At 38.3% G+C, this 24,274-nt stretch overlaps 1 protein-coding gene across 4 annotated transcripts in view; it reads right to left on the reverse strand.

Moving 5' to 3' along the window:
* Window positions 1-24,274, reverse strand: part of BMPR1B (bone morphogenetic protein receptor type 1B) — a 246,114-nt gene that overhangs the window by 180,916 nt on the left and 40,924 nt on the right. For all 4 annotated transcript variants that reach the window (XM_065691639.1, XM_065691631.1, XM_065691656.1 and 1 more), the window contains exon 2: window positions 7,371-7,441. The gene's annotated coding sequence lies outside the window, so the exon portion shown is untranslated. The remainder of the gene's footprint in view (window positions 1-7,370; window positions 7,442-24,274) is intronic.

The raw sequence follows: 24,274 nt of genomic DNA on the forward strand, positions 1-24,274 counted from the left end.
GCAGCACCACCAAAACAACCTTCCCACCCTCCAGTTCCTTCATATTACTCTTAAGGACAGTCATAAAAGCCACAAAGAAGGAGACAGAACACTCAATGGCTTTTAAACAAATACTTCCACATTTAAAACGTGTGTGTTTGCAAAAGCTCTAAGCCTCTATTGCTCAAACCACTTGTGGTTTCTCAGCACTTGTTTTTTGAATGATTGTGTCTTTATAAAATAAACATGTTTGAGACTAAATTACTTCTGTGTCTGTTGGGAATAATTACAAAATTAGCTTGTTCTAATTTACACTTGTGGGTTTTAAAAACATAACCAAATACCATAGCGAGTCTCCTGGTGAAACCAAAGCCTGGCATGTCAAACATAGTTTAGATCACTGCACACAGACTTTGATTTTCTCAGTGGAGCAGTCTGATCTCTACAGCACTCTTAATCTGCTGGTTTTGTCTCCTGATTCTCCAAGTAAGTATTCCCATTTGTAAGTCTCCAGAGATATTCTTATTCATTCAACATGCCAAGAGGTTGGGCAATATATTACACAAATAATTCAACTCCAGACACAGAGCTGTGGTTATCGAAATGTGGTATCTTCATGCATACTTTCAGTAGTTTGCAATATGTCGTTCAGCCATAACACATATAGGAGTTTTGGCTGCTGAATATCTCAGCGTCTCAAATATGATGGAGGGATGTGCTAAAGTTCCAACTGTATTACCTAGGAATGCACATAAGGCCCACCTAGCACTACTCCAGAGAGCAACACATGATTTATTTTAACTGTGTCCTTCAGTCCCACTGATTTCAGGGATCTAAATGATGGTTTTCCAGGAACAGAAATTATCACATTATCACAACACTTCTATTGTATTACACTGGCACAGGACACTACATTTTTGTGCAGTAGGTAGTCATGAGTGCACATAATAGTTTCCAGGGTACTGCAGTGATGAGTTATTTCCAAAGTGTTTTCTGCTATTCTACTAGATAACACTGGTTGATGTAGTCAATATTTTAATACTAATATGCCAGGATTCAGTTAAAATAGTCTCAGTCAGCAACAGGCAACTCTGGCAGATCAAAATCTTATTTAGCATCTTCCTCTTTTGCTCTGAACTCGGCACCCAACACCTTTTCAGCAGTGGACTTGCAACGCCATGTATCCGCAAGATCATAGAAATCATAAAATCATAGACTAGTACGGTTTGGAAAGGACCTTCAAAGGTCATCTAGTCCAACTCCCCTGCAATGAGCAACATCTTCATCTAGATGTGCATTTATAATTAAAATTATTCATTTCATATGATGATATAGGTTTCTTTCCACTCTAAGTGTCTAGAACAACTTCTGTTAGGCATCCTACAGCTTGAATTTTTATCCAGGTCCATGGGAGATGCAAACTGCGCTTTCTGTACAAAGATTAGGTGGGTTTAGGTTCTGTGTTTACATCCTGCTTTTGATCCCTCAAGGCTGCAAAGGTTACATTACCCTGCCCTTGCCACCACAACTTATTTTACCTTATTTTCATCTTTTCATAAACGCCTGAACAAGTTTATTTTTTCTTGTAATCGCAACAAAGCTAATAACTTTAGCAAGCAACTTCTCCATGCATAGTCTGTGGTTTCAGACTTGTTCCACATTTTTCCAGCACTGAAAATTCTCCTTCCTCTTATTTTGTTTTTTAATAGGTTTTTGTTTGGTTGTTTTGGTTTTTTTTAACACTTCTGCTTCTTCTCCCCCTCCAATATGAATATGTATCTCAATAGAATCTCATTCCCAACCTGCCCCAAACTTCAGTCTGGCAAGGTCTAGTAATAAATCATACGATCCACCACTTTGCTCTCTTTTCCTCCCTTACTGTCTCAGAGACAGACTGGCCTGTTCCAGCCTGACTTCCCAAATCCCACGCCTCACTTATCAGCAGGGGATAACACCACCCAAGTGCTACAAGCTTCTTGTACTCCCTCACTGACTCTGGTTGCTGCCTCCTCACTAGATCAGGTTAAACATTCTGTCTTCATATGAGTCCTGGTGATGAGACACAATTTGCGGATGAATAGGAAGGGAAAACCATAGATTTTATCTTCCTGGACCATCTCCTGCCTTCCATGATACTTCCGGCATCCCTAGTCTGGGTATCTCTGTACTTATGCATACGCATATATGTGTGCATATATATATATGCATATATATGAAAAGATGTATATTCTATATACAGAATATTTATAGATGCATGTATGTATATAGAACATATATATATATATGTATATTATATATGCATATAGAACATAGGCACACCACACACACGCATTTAAGTGACTGTGCTGGGTGCAAAGCACCACAGCCTACACTGCCACTTTTAACATCCTCCATTGCTGTATTTTTCCAGTGCATTCTTGTGAGTGAATTAATTCTCTAACCCAATATAAAAGTCAATAGTAAACATCATACTTAAAAGCCTGAACTATACATGGGGTGTTTTATCAGTGTGGTTTTCCCAGTGTACTTGAGTTTTCCTTCTGGCTATTCTAAATAATGAGTAACCTGTACCACTCAATTCAGCAATATCCACTCCTCCCCCAACCTCCTTCTTCTGCGCTAATAGCCTTTTAGACACAAAGGAAAATCAGCTGCAGTGTGAGGAAGAGGTGTATTTTAACCAGTTACACATTCCCCAGCATTTATATTTTATAGCACTCGCCTTTCCAAACAGAAAATAGCTTGCTAGTAACCTGAAATGAACTATTTTGTTAGAAATACAAAACCAGAAAGGTAACAAGATATTCCCTTGCATAATTTTCTACACAAATCAGCCCTGCTCTGTTGATATTTATCTTACAACATGCAACTACGTCATACACGGATAAGCTAAAAATCGTAACAACAGTTATTGAAGGGTAGTTCCCAGTTCCGAAACGCTGTACACTCCACCAACTCAGGAATTCACTGCCAGCTACATACAGTACTACAACCCTAAATGCCACTGAGTTCTCTTTCAATGGAAGAACTACAGTAAATCTTTCCAGCTGCAGTTACTGTCTGTTTCAGAGGCCTGGTTTTATACTTTGATCATTAGATTAAAATCAATTAGTGGAAATATCCAAAATAAACAAGGCAAGACAATGTCCAATTTCCTGGACAGTTAACCTCCCCCAGCAAACCAAACATTTCAGCAGTCTGAAAGCTCTGTTCATATTTAAGGAAAACAGCAACCCTATTCCTTGTTTCATTTGTGATATAATGCTTATTCCTGCATTTTGTTTCCAAAAACATCGCAAAGCAGGTCAAGATCCTTTAAGGCAAATATTATTATTGGGGACAGCATTTGCTTTCTGACACAGCTCTCTGTTCCAGGAGAAGACTGAGCAGAATACATGTGCTTCTGTCATAAACCAGACAAATATGAAGAGCGTTTCTGCCCCAACGGGTTCTTGATCTTAAAAAAAAGGGTCAGGGAAGAAAGAATTGAGACACACGTGGGGAGGACTGTTGGGTTTGGACTTGAAATATGTTTTGATGAAAAATATTACACCGTTCGTCATAACTGGGAAAAAAAGATGAAGGAAAGATGAAGGACAGTTTCTGGCCTTCCTCTCCCAAGGACCTAAGTTTTCCCAGCCTATGACATTAACTCAGATCTCTCCTGGGAGAAGGCAGAGCTGAACTGGCAGCCTGCTGGCATCCTCATTTTTCAAAGCAGTCATCCTACACCTACACACAATTTACAGACTTACATTTTCAGTGTACAATACAGAAGCATATAATATTGAAAATAGGGCTACGTCAATACTTAAGGGCAGTCTTTTTGGAGCAGACTGTAGGTAGGAGGCAGGGAACAGTTAATATTTTTATTCATGAAGCCTGGAGCCATTGCAGGAGTATTTAAGCTGAAGAAGTAGTTATGATATAGGGAAGCATCAGAGCTCCCAAACCATAATTTTCTTTCAGTGACACCATTAAATGATCCTGCCTGTGTAACACAGCAACAGTACCTCCCACAAAAGTGGGTATAAAAGTTCCTCCCACAGCTACACGTGAGCACTGATTCAACACAGACAGAAACTGAACTTGCCACTGATTACGTACATGAATTTCTGTCATTAAGTGCAATTCTTAAACTCTGCTGAGTACTGATAAACTTACATATGAACTCTGAGCATTTCTACTCCCACAAAGTAACAAAGAGCAAGCAAAGTGCTGCTGCTCTGTCTGTGCATCCATGGTGAACCACACACCCTAGAGACCTCACACATACTGATTTTTTCTAAATAAAGGAATACAGCAAGTCAGAGCTAGCCTATTACATATATCACTGAGCAAGGCTTCACATATGCACAAGAAGCATGAAGTAATCTCTAAGGAGGAATAGCTTGCTCTCAATGTTCAGAAAATGCAAGAGCTGTTTCATCAGAGGACAGGCAACTGAATCTTACAAGGATAGGAAGAAAATTATGTACCTCTAAACAACAAATTAACACAATAGGTGCAGTACTATTAAATATTTAAGGCTATTACTTTAAATGAGTTCTCCAGTGCAGGAGAAGAAAGGAAAGAAAGAAAAAAAAAATTAGACTCAATTAGATCCCAGTAAATTCTCATTTCCTTCATCATGGGTTTTGCCAGAATGAGATTAAGCTCAGGCCATATTAATTTATCTGTAAATTATTATTAATACATTTTCATGTATGTCAGCATAGCAACTTTTCCCTCTGCATCTTTAGCAATCTAACACTGGAACACATTCCTTCGGTAAGAGTCTGCGAGTCCTCCAACAGATGTACCACTTCAGCAGGAAAATTTCTTACTCCTTTCAGGATGGACTGAGAATTCGTCCAACAGCAATTTAACCTTTGAGATTATACATGCAGACTGGGAAAAAAAAAAAAAAAAAAAAGCAGGGTGGGGAGAAAAAGAAACCCAACTCCTTCTGATGGATAAAACAAAGTAGGGTCAAGGGACCTGTACAGGAGATTCAGGTTTTGGGAATAAAATGGCAAGATGGACATCACCAGATCCCCACAGATGGGATCAACAAGATAACAGCAATGTCTCCACCAACTAATAAGAAAGAAACACAAGCTTTCGTGGGTGCTGTGAGGTTCTGTAAAATGCACATCCCAAATTACAGTTCAATTGTAAGCCCTCTATATCATGTGACCCGGAAGAAGAATGATTTTAAATGGGGCCCTGAGCAACAACAAGCCTTTGAGCAAATTAAACGTGAGATAGTTCATGCAGTGGCCCCTGGACCAGTCCGCACCGGGCTAGATGTAAAAAATGTACTGTACACCGCAGCTGGGGAGATTGGTCCTACCTGGAGCCTTTGGCAGAAAGCTCCAGGGGATACTCAAGGTCGACCCCTCGGCTTTTGGAGTTGGGTATACAAAGGATCTGAGGCCAGCTATACCCCAACTGAGAAAGAGATACTGGCAGCCTATGAAGGGGTTCGAGCTGCTTCGGAAGTGATTGGCACTGAAGCACAGCTCCTCCTGGCACCCCGGTTGCCCGTGCTGGGCTGGATGTTCAAAGGCAGGGTCTCCCCTACACATCATGCAACTGATGCTACATGGAGTAAATGGGCTGCACTAATTACACAACGAGCTCAAATAGGAAATCTCAGTTGTCCAGGCATTCTAGAAGTCATCATGGATTGGCCAGAGGGCAAAGATTTTGGAATGTCACCAGAGGAGGAGGTGATGCATGCTAAAGAGGCCCCACCATATAATTAACTGTCAGAAAGTGAAAAGCAGTATGCCTTGCTTATTGATGGGTCCTGCCGTATTGTGGGAAAGCATCGGAGATGGAAGGCAGCCATATGGAGACCCCGACAATAAGTTGCAGAAACTGCTGAAGGAGAGGGTGAATCAAGTCAGTTTGACGAGGTGAAAGCCATCCAGCTGGCCCTGGACATTGCTGAATGAGAAAAGTGGCCAGTACTTTATCTCTATACTGACTCATGGATGGTGGCAGAGGTAAACCCATCTGGGCTGCTGCACTGTGGCAGGATTTCACTGCCCGGGTGCAGAACCCATTGTTAAGGTAGATGCTAATCATAAAGTTAAGGAACGATATCTTGTGTGTATGTATCAAAAAACAGAAAAGGTGGCGATGTAGTGGAAAGTGTGGGACCTGGGCATGACGTAAATAGTATAAAATAAAGAGTGTTTATTATTTACTGTCCTGGTTTCAGCTGGGATAGAGTTAACTTTCTTCCTACTAGCTGGTGAAGTGCTGTGCTTTGGCTTTAGTCTGAGAATAATGCTGATAAACACACCAATATTTTAGTTGTTGCCAAGTAGCTTTACCCTGATCAAGGACTTTTCAGTCTCTCCTCCTCTGCCAGTGAGGACAGCCAACCCGAACTAGCCAAAGGGATACTCAATACCACAGCATGTCATGCTCAGTATATAAACTAGGGGGAGTTGGCCAGGAGGTGACCAATCACCACCCAGGGACAGGCTATAGGCATCAGTCAGCAGGTGGACACACAGATGGTCAATCTGCTGCACATGTGGTAACTGTTAAACCAGACCAACCACATTCTTTGGCAGTTGTCACATCAAACTACCTACAAACAGTTTCCAAAATTTGCCAAATGGAAATAAGGAAAGACGGTGCTGTGTTGATTTCTGCATTAAAAATTGCAATGAAAAGGTTCAACACTGAGTTGTGTGCTATACCCTTAAATGTTTCTTGCAGGTTTTAACTTAACACTCTCTGTGATTTATAAAACATCAGACCTTTTAGCAGAACATGAAGCAAGAGTCATTGGGGAAAACATGCCTCTGAGAAGACTTCCAGAATTTAACCGCTTCTCTGTCTCCTACTTCTGACAAGCGAAAGTAGACAGGTATTTGCCACTTAATTTTGAAGGTGTATCTCAAATAAAATAGGTCCCAGCATCTTTTTCTCATCACATCAAACCTTTGCATTCTCATGCAACAATACAGAGCAGTAACAACAGCACCAGACCTATATGGTTTCTTTCGAGAAGTGGCATAAACAGAACTCTACTGCTTTTAAGATCTCTCAATGAGTGTGCACAAGTGTGATGGAGTGAGCTTGAGCAGGCGAGCTCAAAGGCATATGAAGAATGTCACAAGTTCCAGCAGTAGAACAAATTGCTACCCACTTCGTCATGCTGATCTACAGGTAGCTGCTTATCTTCAGAGCATTTACTGATACCTGCAGTAGAACTACACATTCCATTCCCAATACAAGTTACGTTATCGCATACTGAACTTACTACAAAGCATAGAAGTTGAAAAAAAGAAAAATAACCCAAAATAAACAAGCCCTCCATTGACAAACTTTGTCTGAGCTCCTAACAGTGAACAGTGTCTTATCTTTATCAACAGATGCCGTCTTACCTTTATCAAGAAAAGCTGAAATGTCCCTTTCTCCTATTCAGCTCCCAAGAACAAAAGAAACGAACTCCACCCTGTGGGCAAAGAACATTTTTCCAGTGATCAGTGATATTTTAACAGAAGGCTTAAATCATTACAAAATAATACAGACCTTTCAATTCTTGTATGATACTCAGGTAAAAATAGAATGGTATCTGGAAAAAAGCTCACTGATGGCATATAGATACATATTTACTACATCACTTTAATAAATAACATAGTAAATGCTCATATGAACCGCAGACAGTGAAATATTCAACAATACTGTTTTATAAGGAAAATTATGCTATTATTTATAGGTCACCTTGCAAGAGAAAATGTCAGTATTGCAACCCATTGTGCAATCTTCAGCCATACAGCTTTCCTTTACATCTTAAGAGAGGCCCCAGAAGAATAACACAATACATACTAACTAAAAACAATTCACATATTTTATAGACTAAGTATCATCACTCCTCCCTGTTTTAACAACCACATGAACCCAAACACTTCCATGGGAGTAGGACAGGATTTGTGTGGCAATAGATGTTACAAGTCTTAGGGTGAGATCAACAGCCTCATAAGCAGCAGAGAAATTGAGATTCTTTTATTCTACGATGTAGCCATAAGAGCTCTACTGAAGTTCTCAGCAAGAGCAGTTTCAGTCAGATGCACAGGACTAAAGCCAGAAACCTAATCGTACTGGCTCAAAGCAAAAGAGAAAAAGAAGATGGAGAAACAGCTACATTAGCATGATGAGGATGAACACATTACAAGCTTGTACGGTTAGGAAAAGCAATTTTGTGGGTTGAGCAAAAGGCACAAGAGCACACACACAAGGAGAAATAGGAGGACCAGAGCTTCTACTTCTTTGTTCTTTAATTAAGTACCCCATTATCACACTAGAATGTGAAGCAGAAATTATTCATTTAGACAGCTTCCCTAAAATCTTTACAATCATAGATTCATTTCAGTTGGAAAGGACCTTTAAGATCATCAAGTCCAACCATAAATGTCACTGCTTATCTTATCTGAAGTAGTTTTACACATATCAACACCAATTCAAGAGTTGCAGAATGGCTCAATTTCATTCCTGTCCCAAACACTGGCCAAATATTTATCATTTCCTTCACAATAGTGGAACAGCCAGAAATTTTGTAAGGGCATAAATACAACTGACTGGCTGATAATGCCTTGATTCAAGTAGCCATCCTTGTTTGTACAAGGTTTGTTGTTCTATAGCTGTTGTGTTTGAACAGGAAAAAAAAAGGGAAAAAGTTGTTATTAAAGAAAATACCTAAGTAATTTTAAATATGTAACTAGCTTGCAATGACATAATTCATTAACAGTTCCCTTTTCCAGGATAGAAGAAAATCTCCCATGTGCTTTGTTCATGCTAGTTACGTGAACATTCATGTATAGAACAAACCCTTGAAGTGAGCTGTGATCATTTGGTTTTGCTTCTAATTAACAGAGACCAGCTTCTAAAGGTGAGCACACCTTCCCCAAAATGCACTACAGACAAGGCAGGTCTCTCTTCCTGCGTTAGCCGTGACACTGCCTGCAAGCTTCTGGCTGCAAAAGGCATGTCATCTTATTTGAGAATGCTTTCCATTCTTTTCTGTAATTTTTTTTTTTTTTAACTTTTATTTTTGATCTGGAGGAGATACCTAACAAAAAAACATTTCAGCTGGCATTTGACGATATGCTACCTGTACAAGCTGGGTTAAAATGTAAAGATTTTTCTTCATTTTATTCTCAGAAAGACAGAAAATACTACAGTGAGTAAAAAAACCCACACCCAATACATAAAAAATAAGCAGTACAATTTATGCTGTGCTTCAGCAGACAAATATCCTGCAATTTGACGTCCATGTATCTAACCTCAGAATTGGTACACCACCAATACAGAAGCCAAAGAGGTCAAGGCCCATAAAAATGTGAAGATGATTCAGTTAGCATTTTACTCTACATTTCATACAGAACACCAGTAATCCCAAGATAATTTATCTTTCCTCTTAAACCCTGCAGGAATAGAGACAGAAATTTTATCTTAACACTGGCTCATACAATGGGATTTCATGCGTAAATTGCTACTATGGCAATAAAAAGCTGGGAAACAATAAAATAACTATAAAACCGTCTTATTTCATAAGATAAGAAAGCTTTTTGCCACTAGTAATAGTTGTTTTGATTTCTTAAATGAAGCTAGATAATATTTTCATCATTCTCTCTCAGCTCCTTCAGAAGGAGTCCACTCATCCTGAGAGCCCACGGCACAAAGCAGACCGAGGACCAAAGGCTCCCCAGCCACTAACTTCCTGCTAGGGTGCCCTTTCCCCCTCCTGCCATTTGTCAGCCTTGCAGGCAAAAGCTGAGAGAGAAGCACAGATTGTAATAATTACACACATAGTTTGGGGCTAACTAAACAAATTACTCAGAATCAATATTATTTAAAATATATAGAAAAAATTAACAGATGTCATCAGAAAGTTTTTAAGGGAGACAGATTATAGAAAAGTGCTACAGCATGAGGAGTATGAGATTTCACTTGATGCTGCCTCCACAAGGAAAAAAACTGAATGGAAATGCCTATGAGAAATTTTTCTCTAGCATGTGTAAACATAACATATATAAATATGTAGTTTGATTGTACAAGCACAGATAATTTTTCTGGATATCAGTTTTCATTACTGGCTTCTTTTGTCAAATTATACAACATTATGATAGAATAAAATCAATTTCATAGAATCACAGACTAGTTTGGGCTGGAAGGGACCTTAAAGATCATCCAGTTCCAACCCCCATGCCATGGGCATGGACACCTTCCACTAGACCAGGTTCCTCCAAGCCCTGTCCAGCCTGGCCTTGAACACTTCCAGAGATGGAGCATCCACAGTTTCTCTGAGCAACCTCTGCCAGAGGCTCACCACTCTCACGGTGAATAAGTTCTTCATAGTATCTACTCTATCTGATTTAATGCAATAGCAGTTGTCTGCGCTTACAAATTTTATCAGTGAAAATTATAACTGCAATACAGAAAAGAAGCTAAGTAGACACATCCTTTTAATTACAAATAGACAAAAAAAGTTTCACGAGAAACTGAATCAGTTCCTTCCCTCCCATTAGATAAGATGATTTCATAATAATACAGACTCATGTAAGATACCACTTTTGCTAAGATCAGGGCAATTTTAGGTTAGCAAACTTAAAGTGGCATATCAGTGCAACAAGCAAAGGGCTCTGAATGAAAAAATAGAACAGAGAATTCAGCAAGACAGCTGAATTGCAATGAACCTTCCAATGAGGGAAACTGAAGCTTTGGAAAGACATGATTCTAGCAGGAAGGCAGCCATCAGCAACTTAAACTGTGAACTCTTCTATTCCCCACACGCAGTCAAACATTAGAGGAAATTAAGAAGCTGATAATCCACCACCTTTAACTTAATTCACAGATAAACTTTTCTCTATAGATCTCCTAGATTCACTATGGTTACCAGCATTTAGGTTATCAGGAAAATCTCAAGGCCCTTTCTTATCACATTCTTAAATTAAAACAGAAATAAAACTACCGCTGCTTTGCCATTCAGCAAAGGCTCATCTATTTTGATGCATTTCTGTAAGCTCTTATCACTTCCTATTTTCTGTACTTTCTATGCTGCAAATTACACTGTCAGAGATTCTCTAAGGTGTGAGCACTAAAAATCCACAGGTGATCTCCTATGCAATGAAGTCTTGCTCATGGTTTCCCACATCCACCCATAATCCGCTTTCCCTGCCAATGGCTCCATGCCGTTCAAGCATTCACACACAGCCTTCTTTGCTAACTATTAGAATGACAAGCACCTATCTAAACAGCCAGTAAGAAACCTGATCCATCTGTTTTCAACTGAAATCCACACAAAAAAAAAAAAAAAAAAGGAAATTTCAGACTGTCTTTCAGAATAATACACGCAAATATTTTCTTAGTATGATAAGACTAAATTCTGCCCTTCCAGTCTGAAAAATATCTGCAAAGAAAAACAGCATAGTTACATTCCCAGTGTTACAAAAAGCATAGGAAATTTGGCTTCAGTATCTGCTGCAACTGTTCCTGTAGCACACAAGTACCACAAATGAGATGCTCAAGGAGTAAAGTTTAATTCCCAATTTGTGAGACAAGGTTAGATTTATGCAAGCATGCAACACAATCATGAACAAGCCAGATGACAAGAGCTGTCAACTGCTTGGCATAGCAATCGATTCTGATTTGGGGTTCTATTTTGTTTGGTTTGTTTTGTTGTTGTTGTTGTTTGCTTTATTTTCATTTTAAAGCAAATTACAGATCTTTCAAATGCGTAAATCTGTTATTTAAAAGTTTGATGAACAACTTCAACTTATAAGTAATAATTCACTCAGCTTCAAAGGATTTTAATGTCTCCCTATCAATGGAAATGTAGTAACATTGTACTCATTCCTACTTCATGGAAAAGAAACCAAGAAACTAAATAAATGTAATTGCTTAAAACAAAGTCAACTTTAAAAGATTCTTTACAAAGTTCAAGTACAAACCAAATGAGACAGCTTATATGGCTCTATTGAGACTAATCAGAGTCATCAATATTAGAATACTGTATTCTAGCCAGTCATGACATTAATACTTGAGACATTATAGTGCTGTTTTTACCTCCGAAGCAGAAAAGGCACTACAAAAATCATGTGTGTTGACATCATGAGTCATCTATTTACACTTTTTAAGGTAACTACCACAGTTAGTTTGGGGCACATTAGTTTAAGGGAAGAGTCAAAAAATACATTTAAAAGGACAAAGATTAAGATTTTAACAGTCTTACACCTACACTTAGCAACTAGAAATTCATTTCCAGTCTCAAGCACAGACTGGGCTGCAAAGATCTATCTTATTCTCTACATACAAACTGGCTGGCACTATTGGTGCTACATTTTCCACATGCAGCTTATGAAGACTATTATTAGAGATGCTGAAAGGAGCACTATGCTAGAGACTGTAAAGGACATCACTATGTGCTTCCTGAAAATAACATCATTACCTACACAAAAGCATATTTGAGAAGACCAAACAAGAAACTATAGGATGCTGATGACAAAAGCACATACGTATATTTGAAGAGCATTTGACACACCCAGTGTCAACTCAATAATGTCCCCACAGGGGACTAACAAAGCTGAAGTACCCAAAATCAGATCTGATGAAGTACATGCTGAGGAGCAGCAGGTCAGCACCTGCTAGCTTCATATTTTTTGATGGGTGCTTATGTGAGACCTCTTGCTCAATGTGTATAGCTGGCTAATGACATTCAGCATAGAGATTGTCTTCCCAGAGACATCAAGGGCCACACATTCCCCACCTCCCACAGCTGGCATGCAGCATGCAAGCAGGATCCCAAGGACAGCAGTCCAAAGAGGAACTGTAAGCCCAAACCCCTTCTTTCTGAAAGCACACTCTGTATCATAACATGACATCCACCTGAAACAGACAGATGGCCTGCTATTGGAAACCTATATGGTCCTCCTATATGGGCTCCCCTTCTCAGCTTAATCTGTAACTCAGTGTTGATATGGTAGGCCACAACTTTGGAATTAAAACAGAAAACTATTTATCCAATTCAGCATACAACTACAGGTGTCCTCTCTAAATTTGAAACCTTTTCCTATTGAAACAATAGGATTATGACAATAGTAAAATATGTTAAAATTATCTTTATAATACCTATCTAATATCATATGACAACTCCCAAATGAAAGAAATAGCTATAATGGGACACGGTTATAAAGAAATTTACAAGCCTTCAATTTTTATTCTCTTCTTTTAAATAAGGCTAAAAATATAAACAGTGAGAAACACCTATAGGAAATAGAATTACAGGTCATTTCAGGTTGATGCAGTGAAAAAACAAGGAAGCTAAAGCATTTGGCATAAAAAACAGGGTAATTTCTAAATACTTCCTCATTTACAACATGACTTGCTATTACCATTTTAAACAAGGAACAAGATCTTTTCTTTCCTGTTTTCAGACTTTACACACAAGCTCTCAGCATTTTGCATTAAAAAGACCAATTAACACTTCCTGCAGATCATCTCCACTTATGAACAGACTTCACTGCCTTGAAGGAAAGGGAGAAAAAGGGTGGCTTTCCATTGCAACTTTGGAATACGGCATATGAAATTCCATACTAGATGGCCAAAAGCCAATGAACATGCATGAGAAAACTGGTAACTCAACAAACACTGATGGCTTGATGAAATCTCAACAGTAGCAAACCACTGGAGTACAAAGTCACAGAATCATAGAATAGTTAAGGTTGGAAAGGACCTCAAGATCATCTAGTTCCAACCCCCCTGCCATAGGCAGGGACACCTCACACTAAACCATCCCACCCAAGTCTCTATCCAACCTGGCCTTGAACACTGCCAGGGATGGAGCACTCACAACCCCCCTGGGCAACCGATTCCAGTGCCTCACCACCCTAACAGGAAAGAATTTCCTCCTTATATCCAATCTAAACTTCCCCTGTTTAAGTTTTAACCCATTACCCCTTGCGAACCAAACGGTTCAAACAGAAAAAATGCCCCTCACTACAGCACAAAGCAAGTTACTAATTCACTGCAGTACAAAGTAATTTGTGAACTGAATCTCAGAGCATGTTTCCTTTTGCTTTTGTTTACTTTGGACTCAAATGTTCTTAAAGTACATGGGCTGCATACTAAATAACAATCACAGGGTTTGTGTTTGCATATATTGTGTATGTGTAAATATATATTTGGAAATTGTATGAAGATTGAGAATGATTAGAAGCCTTATGCCATGGAAATACTATGCAGACATGAAGAGTGTATAACATTACTCTTGAGTTATTAAGGGTCAGAAGGTCAGCCCATGCATGCAAACCTTTCCTTAAAACAAGGTTAACCACAGTGACCTCTTCAGAACTGCCTGCCTCCTGGTGTATTTTTTGCCCATCTCTGCTCCAGGTTTTCAGCGTAGTTGGAATTCCACAGATGGTCCCCATCACCCCCAAAGAAATGCTTTTTCCAGATGAGTTCCCCAGAACAGGACTTCATTTCTTAGACAGCAGAGGGATATTTTCCAGAAACTCATGATTCCCAAAAGTGCAACAACTGGCTAATATTTAATCGTTTTATAATCTTAGAAAATCTGGTACAAGTTTAAAAACATTTTCATAAGGCACTAATGTTCCAGTACATGCTGGAAGATCTTTGACCACCATTTGATAACTGTACATTAAAGGATTTAGGTGTCCCTTCTCATCATTTCAACATAAACAGCATATTCTTAATAAAGCCAACCCTAATGCAAGGCTTTTGAAGTTTAAGTCAACTGTTTTCAACACGGTACTCTAATGTCCTTTAATAAACACACAGAACAGCCAATAGTTCAATACTCCTGTCTCTCTCTTACTATTTTATTGTATTTGTTGATGTTAATGATTTGCTAAGTTGATTTCCCTTCAGCCACAGCCTCTGTGTTTCTCAAAGTTCCTTAAAAATTACTTAAATAGCAAATGACATTATGAGACAAAGATAAAAGGAAAGATATTTTAGTACATAATTTCCCAGCTGAAGCGTCACACCTCAGAACACACAGCTGTGCCCATAAATGCTTTTCATGCCATCATAGTATTACAATGATGGATACACATTTACCCTTTGGCAAAAGTAACTCGCATTTATTACAGAACATTTGCATTCAGATCACACGCTTAGCAATCCTTTTCTAAGATTTCTTCTTACATCTCTGGCTAAAAGCTATAATTCCTGCATTGTACACCCATTGTACACAGGGGTAAAATAAAAATACAGATTTCTTTCTTATAAGATATTTGGTATAATTAGTAAGAGAATTATTATTATAAATAAAAAAGTTGTATCCTCTCCGTACACTGACATCTCTCATACTAAGTGGACTTACTGAGCACGCTTATCAGGAAAGAGACAAGAAATCCTGTAACTCAGATGATACAGAAATGTATATATGGAAAAATCTTTAATTTCCTACATTAGTATAATACTTTAAGGCAAAGTCAAAGAGAGGTAAACATGAATAGAATGAGAATAAAGGAAATCTTGACTTAATAATTGATTTTTAATCTCCTTTGCATTTCTACTTCACTGACCTTAAAAAAACATAAATCTCATTTTCACTGGCTGCTGTAATCACTGAAACGAACATTACCTCTAAACCAAATTAAAACAGGATTTTAAAAGTAGTGAAATAGCTCACTAAAGATAGCTTATGTCAGTGTAAAATGGGTTTAAACAAATGCTCTGATTCAAAATGAAGTTGTTGAATAAAGAATTTTCTACAAGTAAGGTTTATTCTAATCATGGGTCAGATTTTTAAAGGTTTCAGTTTACTTCCCCAAAGCCTTCCCTGGATCCTGAGAGAGGATGAGCATCATCAACTGCACCTCAAAATAGGACTCAGCTGAACAACCACAAAGCCCATAATGAATATATTAAGCTGGCACCTGCAGAGGTATTTAAATGAGTACCTGTTCCTTGATAACATCACTGAAAATTCCTCCTCACCTGGGTGAAGCCCCCAAATGCTGCACCTGGTAGAGGCTGCAGGAGGAGTGCTGTGAAAGGCTCACAAAATATCCCAATATAAAGTAGTTGAACTGCAGCAAAGCCTGTTAGAACCCTAATCATTCCCACAGTATTATCTAATAATACAAGCTGATTTCAAGCTTTCCTCTAATTACAAACATAACTTTCCTGTTAAAGATTCAGTTTCTGAAAATTAGGATGGTAACTGTTCAATGCTTTCTTCAAAGATCAAAATTCAAGTTGTCTCAAAGCCAATGCATTACTCTCTTTTTAGAGAAACACACCAAATCAAATTTTAAAAGGCAGATCATGTTTAACTGTTTTACTTGAAAAAAAATATGTATTAGAATTACCACCAATCTTAGGTTTTTACATAAGATTAAATGCTCTTCTTCTGATATACTGCTCCTCATGTTTATAGACTTTTTATTCTTACCTTTTCAAACAATTTCAGCAATGCAGACAGGGAAGTGATTTTTCTGAGTTTCCTCTGTTCCCATTGTAGCCAACTCAGGCTTGATTTCAAATGTCTGCAAAATACATTTGGTGTTTGGACTATGGATCCACAGAAGTTTCATTTTCAACTTGTTTCCTTGGAAGGTGATGGAATCAATTCTATTACTGTTATTTTCAGAAAAATTGATAGAAGTTCAAAGGCTACTTTTTGTTTTAAATAGAGCCAGCCTTTGAAATTCAACTACCCGCCAGTGATCTAAAATGCCTTTTTAAGCAGTTCACATAACATAGCAAGTAGAGAGTATGAAAAGATAGGAAAACACCCACATGCCATTAAAGCCTGTTTCGACCTAAACGTACAATATAAATCAAGCATAAGGTAACAGTAGCTTAACTAATTCTATTAATCTCTATTGAGTAAGTGTTTCATTTGGCCATTTTCACATCCTGTAATTATTCCAGGGGAAACACAGGTTAAAGGTTCAACTAGCACCTAAAATGTCTCCTAAAGCATAATTATATCTACAAGACTTTGCCTGTGGGTAACATTGGGAAACCTACCACACAAAGAATTTATTTTTCTCAAATACACTGTAGAGGAGAATTATTCCGAAGAATTTCCTTTTCATTATTTATACTCAGTTCTATGCAAAGTGTATCTCAAAAGGAAAAGCTATCTGCAACCTGCACAGTCTGGATTACAAAGCATTATTACTCAGCTATAATAAATGGTTAAAACAGAATCTTCAAGTTCATTCAAAGAAAGAATCATAAAAGCTGTCGATTGCTCCATATTCAGTCAGGGATCAAAACAGGGGATCACTGCAACAGCGCAAGCATCGAGCAACCTTGTTTGTTAAATGGAAAAATATGGTTTCACACAAACACAAACCACCTATTTGCTTTTTCATGCTTGTTTTTTGGAGCAGAAACCCATTTTCAAAGATGGGAAGAGAACTCATGAACCGTGCATGTCATGATATACTCATTTAGATAAATTACGCTCTTAGGAAAAAGCAAACAAACAACCAAATACCCCATGAATTTAAATTGCCTGGGAGGAGAAGAAATAAGAATTCAGAACCAGCAGGAATTCAAGTCAAGCATAATGTACTACAAAAAGGGAATCTTACAATTCTTATCTACAGTCCTCCAATTTCCTTCTTCCCGTTAAATATGCACAATGAGTGCTATATGCAGTATCCATCAATTTGAAACAAAAAACATATTCAATTGTATTAATTTGCAATTCATAATACATGAATAAAAGGCTATTTGCCATTATTTACAGGATCAGATTTTGCTCAGCTATGCCTCCCTTTGATTTTTGACATGAAAGCATCAACGGGAGGTGTTCATCACGAAGTCTGTAAGCACCAGTTCAAAGCTGGGTCCTGAAAAACAGCTACATTTTGCTACTTATTGCAAGTGGTGCAACTGATGGAATCTGGCAAGCAGGTTCCAAGGTTTGACTGAAAAATAATATGCAACTTGAAAAATTCATGAAAGGGATGTTAATGTTTAAAAAAAAAACAGCTCTCAAATTAGTAAATACTAGAATTGAGGCTGTTCGTGAAGCATGAATTCAGACCTCTCATATGTACTCTGTGTAACGGCTTTTCTCAGTATTACAGAGCAAGCCGTCTATGCAGGCAAGGAGAAAATAAACAAAACCCCAACAAAACAAAACAAACAAAAAAACCACAAACAAACAAACAACAAAAACAAAACTACAAAACAAACAAAAAGAAAACCAAGACAACCACAACTGCACCAGAGACCAGTGCAATGTCCTGAGCTAAAACTGTTCTTCTGGACCTTTATTTTCACTGTTCATCCTGATTTAGAGGACACAAAGTCTAAGAAAGACCTGCACCATCACATACAAAAACTGTATTCAAATGTGCAAAGGGGAGTTTCAGAAGATACTACATAGCTACTATACTGCCAAGCCGAAACTTATATCCAAACCAAAATGACCATCAGCAATGCGTACGAATTTTGGCTTACACAGTTTTCCACTATTTGTTTTTAAAAACATTCCACAGTTTTACTAAAAAGCCCCAAACCCACCCTAACTGGTTTTGACATATTTTCAGAGTTCTCCCAGTGTTTTCCTTTCCTCAGCAATTTTTCTTCAGAGTTGCATTAAGATCTCACTCACCAACACAGATGGCTAATGGATCTGTGTAGGTATCTGCCAAAGGCAGCAGACATTAAAATACAGAACAAAACCCAAGATATTTTATGTTTTGGACACACTTCCTAACTATTGCCCTTCTAACATCCAGAGCTACAATGAGATCTGAAAGCATCTTGAGAGGATTTCCCAAATATCTTCTATGAGATAAAAGCATAAAACTGTATCTAATAAGGAAGAGACCTCTGACACTAAAAATAATTTCCTAATTGTTTCTCTAATCCAGTTTATATTGATGATATCAAGGGGATGGAGAGGAAATGGAAACAGCAGGATTTTGTTTCTCCAATTCCGGTGTGAGGAAACATTTATCAGTTCATGAAGCAGCAGATAACCCCAAGGTCTCCCTGACCCTTCAGCACTATGGGGCAATCTTTACGCAAGGACTAACTGTTCTCACAGAGTTCTTGCATTGTAGCAGGTATGAATCTTTTTGTTAACACTTGGCACTCAGGTCTTCTTGTTCTACTTCTTTTTTCCCAAGGAAACCATCAACAATGTAAACCCAGGGCAGTGATACAACACAGGACCCTTTCCCTAACAGGTCTGGCTCTTCAGTTCCTTCCTTCTTCAGTATCTTGCTTTTCTCCTAGATCGGAAATGGGCACCAACTCTCTGCATCAGTAATCCTTTTGTCTTGATGGTAAAATTGGTCACCTTTTATGAGTGACAGGGGAAACGGCCAGACTTAGACATTCTGCTTGCTGGCAAGAGCTGCATTTGTTTAGAGCAGGAACACCAGAAGCAGGTTAGCTTTAAACTTCAGAATTGCTTACCCTAGGCTCTAAACTTCCCTTTCCCTCTCTGTTCTAGTACTAGTGAGTTGCCACATGCTACACAGAGCCCATTACTGTTGCTGAACACTTGCAAGTCTGTTCCAAGTATTCACTGCTTGGTTTTCCCTCAAGGCAAAAACTCGCTCTTGGGTCATACTGAAAGTTTGCAAAGGATGAGATGAAGTCAGTGCAGATTATGTGAATTCTTCAAGTGTTCCAAACATTTCTCTTCTCACACATCAGTCACTTAATGTATCTGAAGATCTATTTTTGAAGAGAGTGGCACATGGTAAAAAGAAAAAGTTCTTACGGAATCAGGGTGGATTCAGACATCTCTAGCAATGGATCTTATTCAGCATGCAAAGAATTATAAATTGAGTGCTATTTTTCTTAAAGCATAAGGCAACTGCAAAACTTGTGTAAGAAAAATAGTGTTCAATTGATACATGCAAATATCACAAGCATGCCAATATCCAAAATTCAGACAACTGCAATCAATTTGAAATAAACATTCATCTAAATCAAGGTGCACAATACTGGTGAGACATGTATGAAAAACAATATGAAAATGTATGCATAGTCAACTACTAATTCTGTTTTTTGTTAAGGGAACTATGACAGCATGCACCTGTTGTTTACAACCACTGCTAAAGGAAAAGGTGCCAAAGCAAACCGACTTGTGAATTCTCCATGTTGCTCAGTAGAAAGAAACTAAGGCCCTGATTCAGCAAGCGCCTACTTTTGCTGGAACATGTTACCCACCTTGAAAGTTCAAAAGAATGTCTCACCGAAATGAGCTGTCAGCCTACAATAACATTTCAACACTTGAGGCTAAAATGGTACCTAAAAATAGCCACACTAACACTACATACTTTGTTTGTGAAGAAGTGTAATGTATACTTTCAGATGGGGAATAAAGCTCCTTGGTATTTTTGTCACAGATGGCCTGTCATAGCTCAGTAAAAGCCCACTAGAGTAGCTGTTGGCCATGGGTTTTCTATGGTTGCAGATGGTGGCCAGAGTTTAAATTGATGGCCCATTCATTCATAAAAGATGCTTAAGGCTGCTGATGTTGAGGCACAGCATTCTCTATAAGTTACTTCAGCTTTCTGTACAAGGGTCCTGCCTAGCAGGACAAGTATAAAACAGCATAGAATTATAGAATGGTGTGGGTCAGAAGGGACCTTAAGTATCATCTAGTTCCAGTCCCCCTGCCATGTGCAGGGGCACCTTATACCAGACCAGGTTGCTCAAAGCCCCATCCAGCCTGGCCTTGAACACTTCCAGGGCTGTCCAGTATGTCCTATAATTATCTTCCACAAGCGCAGCACTCTGTTAAAGGCTAGTGCTCAACCTATCTGTGCAATATGAAACAAAGAAAATAACCACGTGGGAATTACCCATACAGCTTTAATTCTAATTCCAGTTATTACCAGGAAGGAAAAAGTGGGGTGAGTAAATTAAACACTGACATGTAGTTATTAGTGCTCTGGAAACATGAATGTAGCTAGAAGAGTAAAATCTCAAATCCTACTCAATGGTCTTCACAAAAACACATAGTTTCAACAAAGCAAGAAAATCACCAGCTCTTCTCACTACAACCCTATCTGACTTAGCACTGCGTGCAAAGCAACCCTGGCCACCTGCAGCCAGCTCTGCCCTCATCACAAACCCACCTTTGCAGCCTCAATGCCCTGCTTCGCTGTAACCTCCTCTAATTACTGCAGTCACTCCTGATGTAAACCTGAGAACATCTTTGGGCTCTAGAGATTAGTTAAGTATTAGCATTTTCAAAATGCATCTGGTTGAGAAGGGAAAACAAAAACTTGCTAGACCTGTTCACCTCTGCTTATCTTAAGTCCCCTGCACACCAGTAAGGTATTTAGTACCTTAAAACATATGGGTGTTTTTCAGATGTCTTCTGTTCAACCTGCAATTATAAAACCAGATTTCATAAGGTAACTTTATGGATCCAATAAAAGCAAACACCTGGTATCTTCTTAGATTTCATCTTTCAGAAGAGACCTGCTCATCTGTAAAAGTATTTCCCATAATTTTGTTCTTTGCATAATACTTAAATGTATATGGTTTGATTTACAGAGTACCTTCCAGTTACAGTGTTACCTCATTGTAAGGAGACACAAACTCCAGACATCTAAGCCTACAATCTTTCATTACACTACTGAAACTCCTCAACAGAAAAAATCAGACCAGATATTGCTAGATGCAGGCACACCACGCTGACAAGATTCTTCTAAGAAACAGAAACAAGGCAGTAATGCTAAATAGCAGTTAGTGATACTAAACAGGAAATCTAGGTAGCTTTACAACAGGCCCTGTTTTCACAATGGGTAGGAAACACCTTTGCTAAAAGATGAGGCTGTGGTGTGAGACTCAGAGTTTAAAAACAGACCAAGCAAGCTCAGAAGAAGAGGCTGGGATGTCATCTCTAACACCCACAACCCAACAGCAGTAGGTGCTGTGAAGATTAGTGGGGAGTGAACACTGATGGGGACAGGTTTGTTTATCCTCCCTATGGTGCATCCTTCTCAACTGCCACCAGGTTCCTGAGCGACACCCACCACTGTCCTGTTCTTAGCAGCCACCATCATTCTTATTAGTTAAGCAAATAAAAACAAAACATGATTGTCAGGCTGAAGTGTTCAGCCCTTGAGAACAATTTGTTTCATTCTGGCCACTTCTCAAAACGTACACATTTCAGTTCCACAAACACAAAATCACTGTATTCCATTCTTGATAATTCCTCACACTTGAAAACTGATTTTTCATTTTGTTTCTTCGTATCATGTAAATGCACGTATAGAGAAGCGGTCACACATGCATATAAATGATACAGAATTGTAAATCAAACACAAATAAGTATTTAACTTTTAAAAAATTTGATATTGCCTTGCCTTCATCTATGAATACTGCAAAGCTAAAAAAGACTCACTATTTAATATTTGTCTACCTCAGCTGAAACTTTCATCATTCCAGAACATATCATGGCATTAAACATACCATACAGCAATAAAATAAATCAAAGGGATAGCATTTTTAAACTACATCAACTAGTATTTCTGGATAAGAATGTGTCTTCTGTGGCAGGTGAAGGAACAATTCAGCTGTTGCTATTACCTCCTCATCTGGCTGTAACTTCCGGCTACCACATCCTATGACTTAAAATGATCCCTAATGTTATTATTATCAATTTGACATTTACGCTGGGTGCCATTAGTGTTAATTTTCAGTAATCATTCAGACGGACAAGGATTTTAACCTAATAGTTACAAGAATAAATAGGCTACTAGTTATTATGGTAATTATAATTCTCCGTAATGTTAATATTATATTAAATGTAATTATTATAAGAGTAATTATTAGTACCGGTACAACTGCCCCTTGTAACTCTAGAGGCTAGACCTGATTTTGTGTTATACAGACAGCACATTTTCTGTGTATTTCTCACTTTTATAACACTCCTTTTCTGAAGACTGAAGGTTCAACAGCTGAGTTTGAAACACTTGACCTCATTGTTTTTACTCACCTGGGTGAATAAATCCTGGCTCCACAGAGAACAGAAGAATTCTATTTCTTTATTATCAACTTCCTCTGTGATACAGAGAGTTCTTTTTAAAATACTGCCAGGTACTAAAAACAGATTTAGCATTTTCTTAAAACAGGAAGACTTGTAGTAGGAGATGAGCTCCCCATTATCCATCTGTTTCCAGTTGGTTTTATTTATATTACCAAACTTTCCAGATGTCATGCTCTTCAGCTTTCGTCCCTGCAGAACAATAAACTCTGTTCCTCTTACAAGCTTTTTACATCTACCTTTATATTTAAACATTAAAAATTATTTTTAAATGAGAGATGTGTTAAATTATTTTTCTTCCTGTAGAGATTTCCATGATGAGCATTCACCAATTCCCTCTGCAAACTACCTAACAAAGAGACATAAAAGGATGGAGTGCACTTCTGGCTGGGAGGGTGGGGAGGCAGCAGCATGGGGTTAAGTTAGCTGGAAATAAAACTAGAGGTAGTCTTGCCTCCAGTGGGCCATTTATATATATATTAAAAGAAGGAGAAGCAAAGAACAAAACAAATGCCAGACCTGCAGGTGTGCTAGCAAATTAAACCTGGAGCAGGAAAAGAAAAAATCTGCTATATCCTTTCAACCTCGGCCTCACCTCAGCAATCTCTATGACGCAACCTTTATTCTAAGGAGAACTGCATGCTGTCTTACCCGTGAACACGCTGTGGATGTCTACACAGATGGGAATGACTCTGCTGCTGCCCTTAACTGTTGACAGTTGGCCCTAAAATTGGCCTAAGCTATTATAAGATGAAGAAAGGAAAAGAACTGCCCTCTTGCTTGAACAACACAAATACTAACTCAAAAATAGACATTACCTATAACTACAAAGTATTTTAGTTGTAAAAAGTTTTCAGCAGTATGTGGTACTGCCTTATAGCTTCTCAGGAAAGCACTGAAGAGAGGGTTATTCAAACAAACAATTTGTGTTTCTCTACCTATGCTATTTCTCTAAGTATAAGTTAGCCTAATGCAGTGTAAAAGAGAGTACTAGTGAGGTGGTTGTGTGGTCTGCTTCAAAAAAGAGTCAGAATCCTAAAATATATCCTTAAATCTCCAAATGGTATTTTATCTCTGTCCATGTTCCACTTGGAATTTTCCATATCTAATAAAAATGTTGTTCAGGAACAACAGAAATTTTTATATTATGTTACGCAGTTCCTTAGAACTAGAGGAGGAAGAAACTGAGTCATGTAGATCATGCATCGATATTTTAAATACATCATATTAGAGCCTTCTACAGAAGCTGCATAGTACAATATATATATATAT

Source organism: Lathamus discolor, chromosome 1 (genome assembly GCF_037157495.1).
Source record: "Lathamus discolor isolate bLatDis1 chromosome 1, bLatDis1.hap1, whole genome shotgun sequence".
Lineage (NCBI taxonomy): Eukaryota > Metazoa > Chordata > Aves > Psittaciformes > Psittacidae > Lathamus > Lathamus discolor.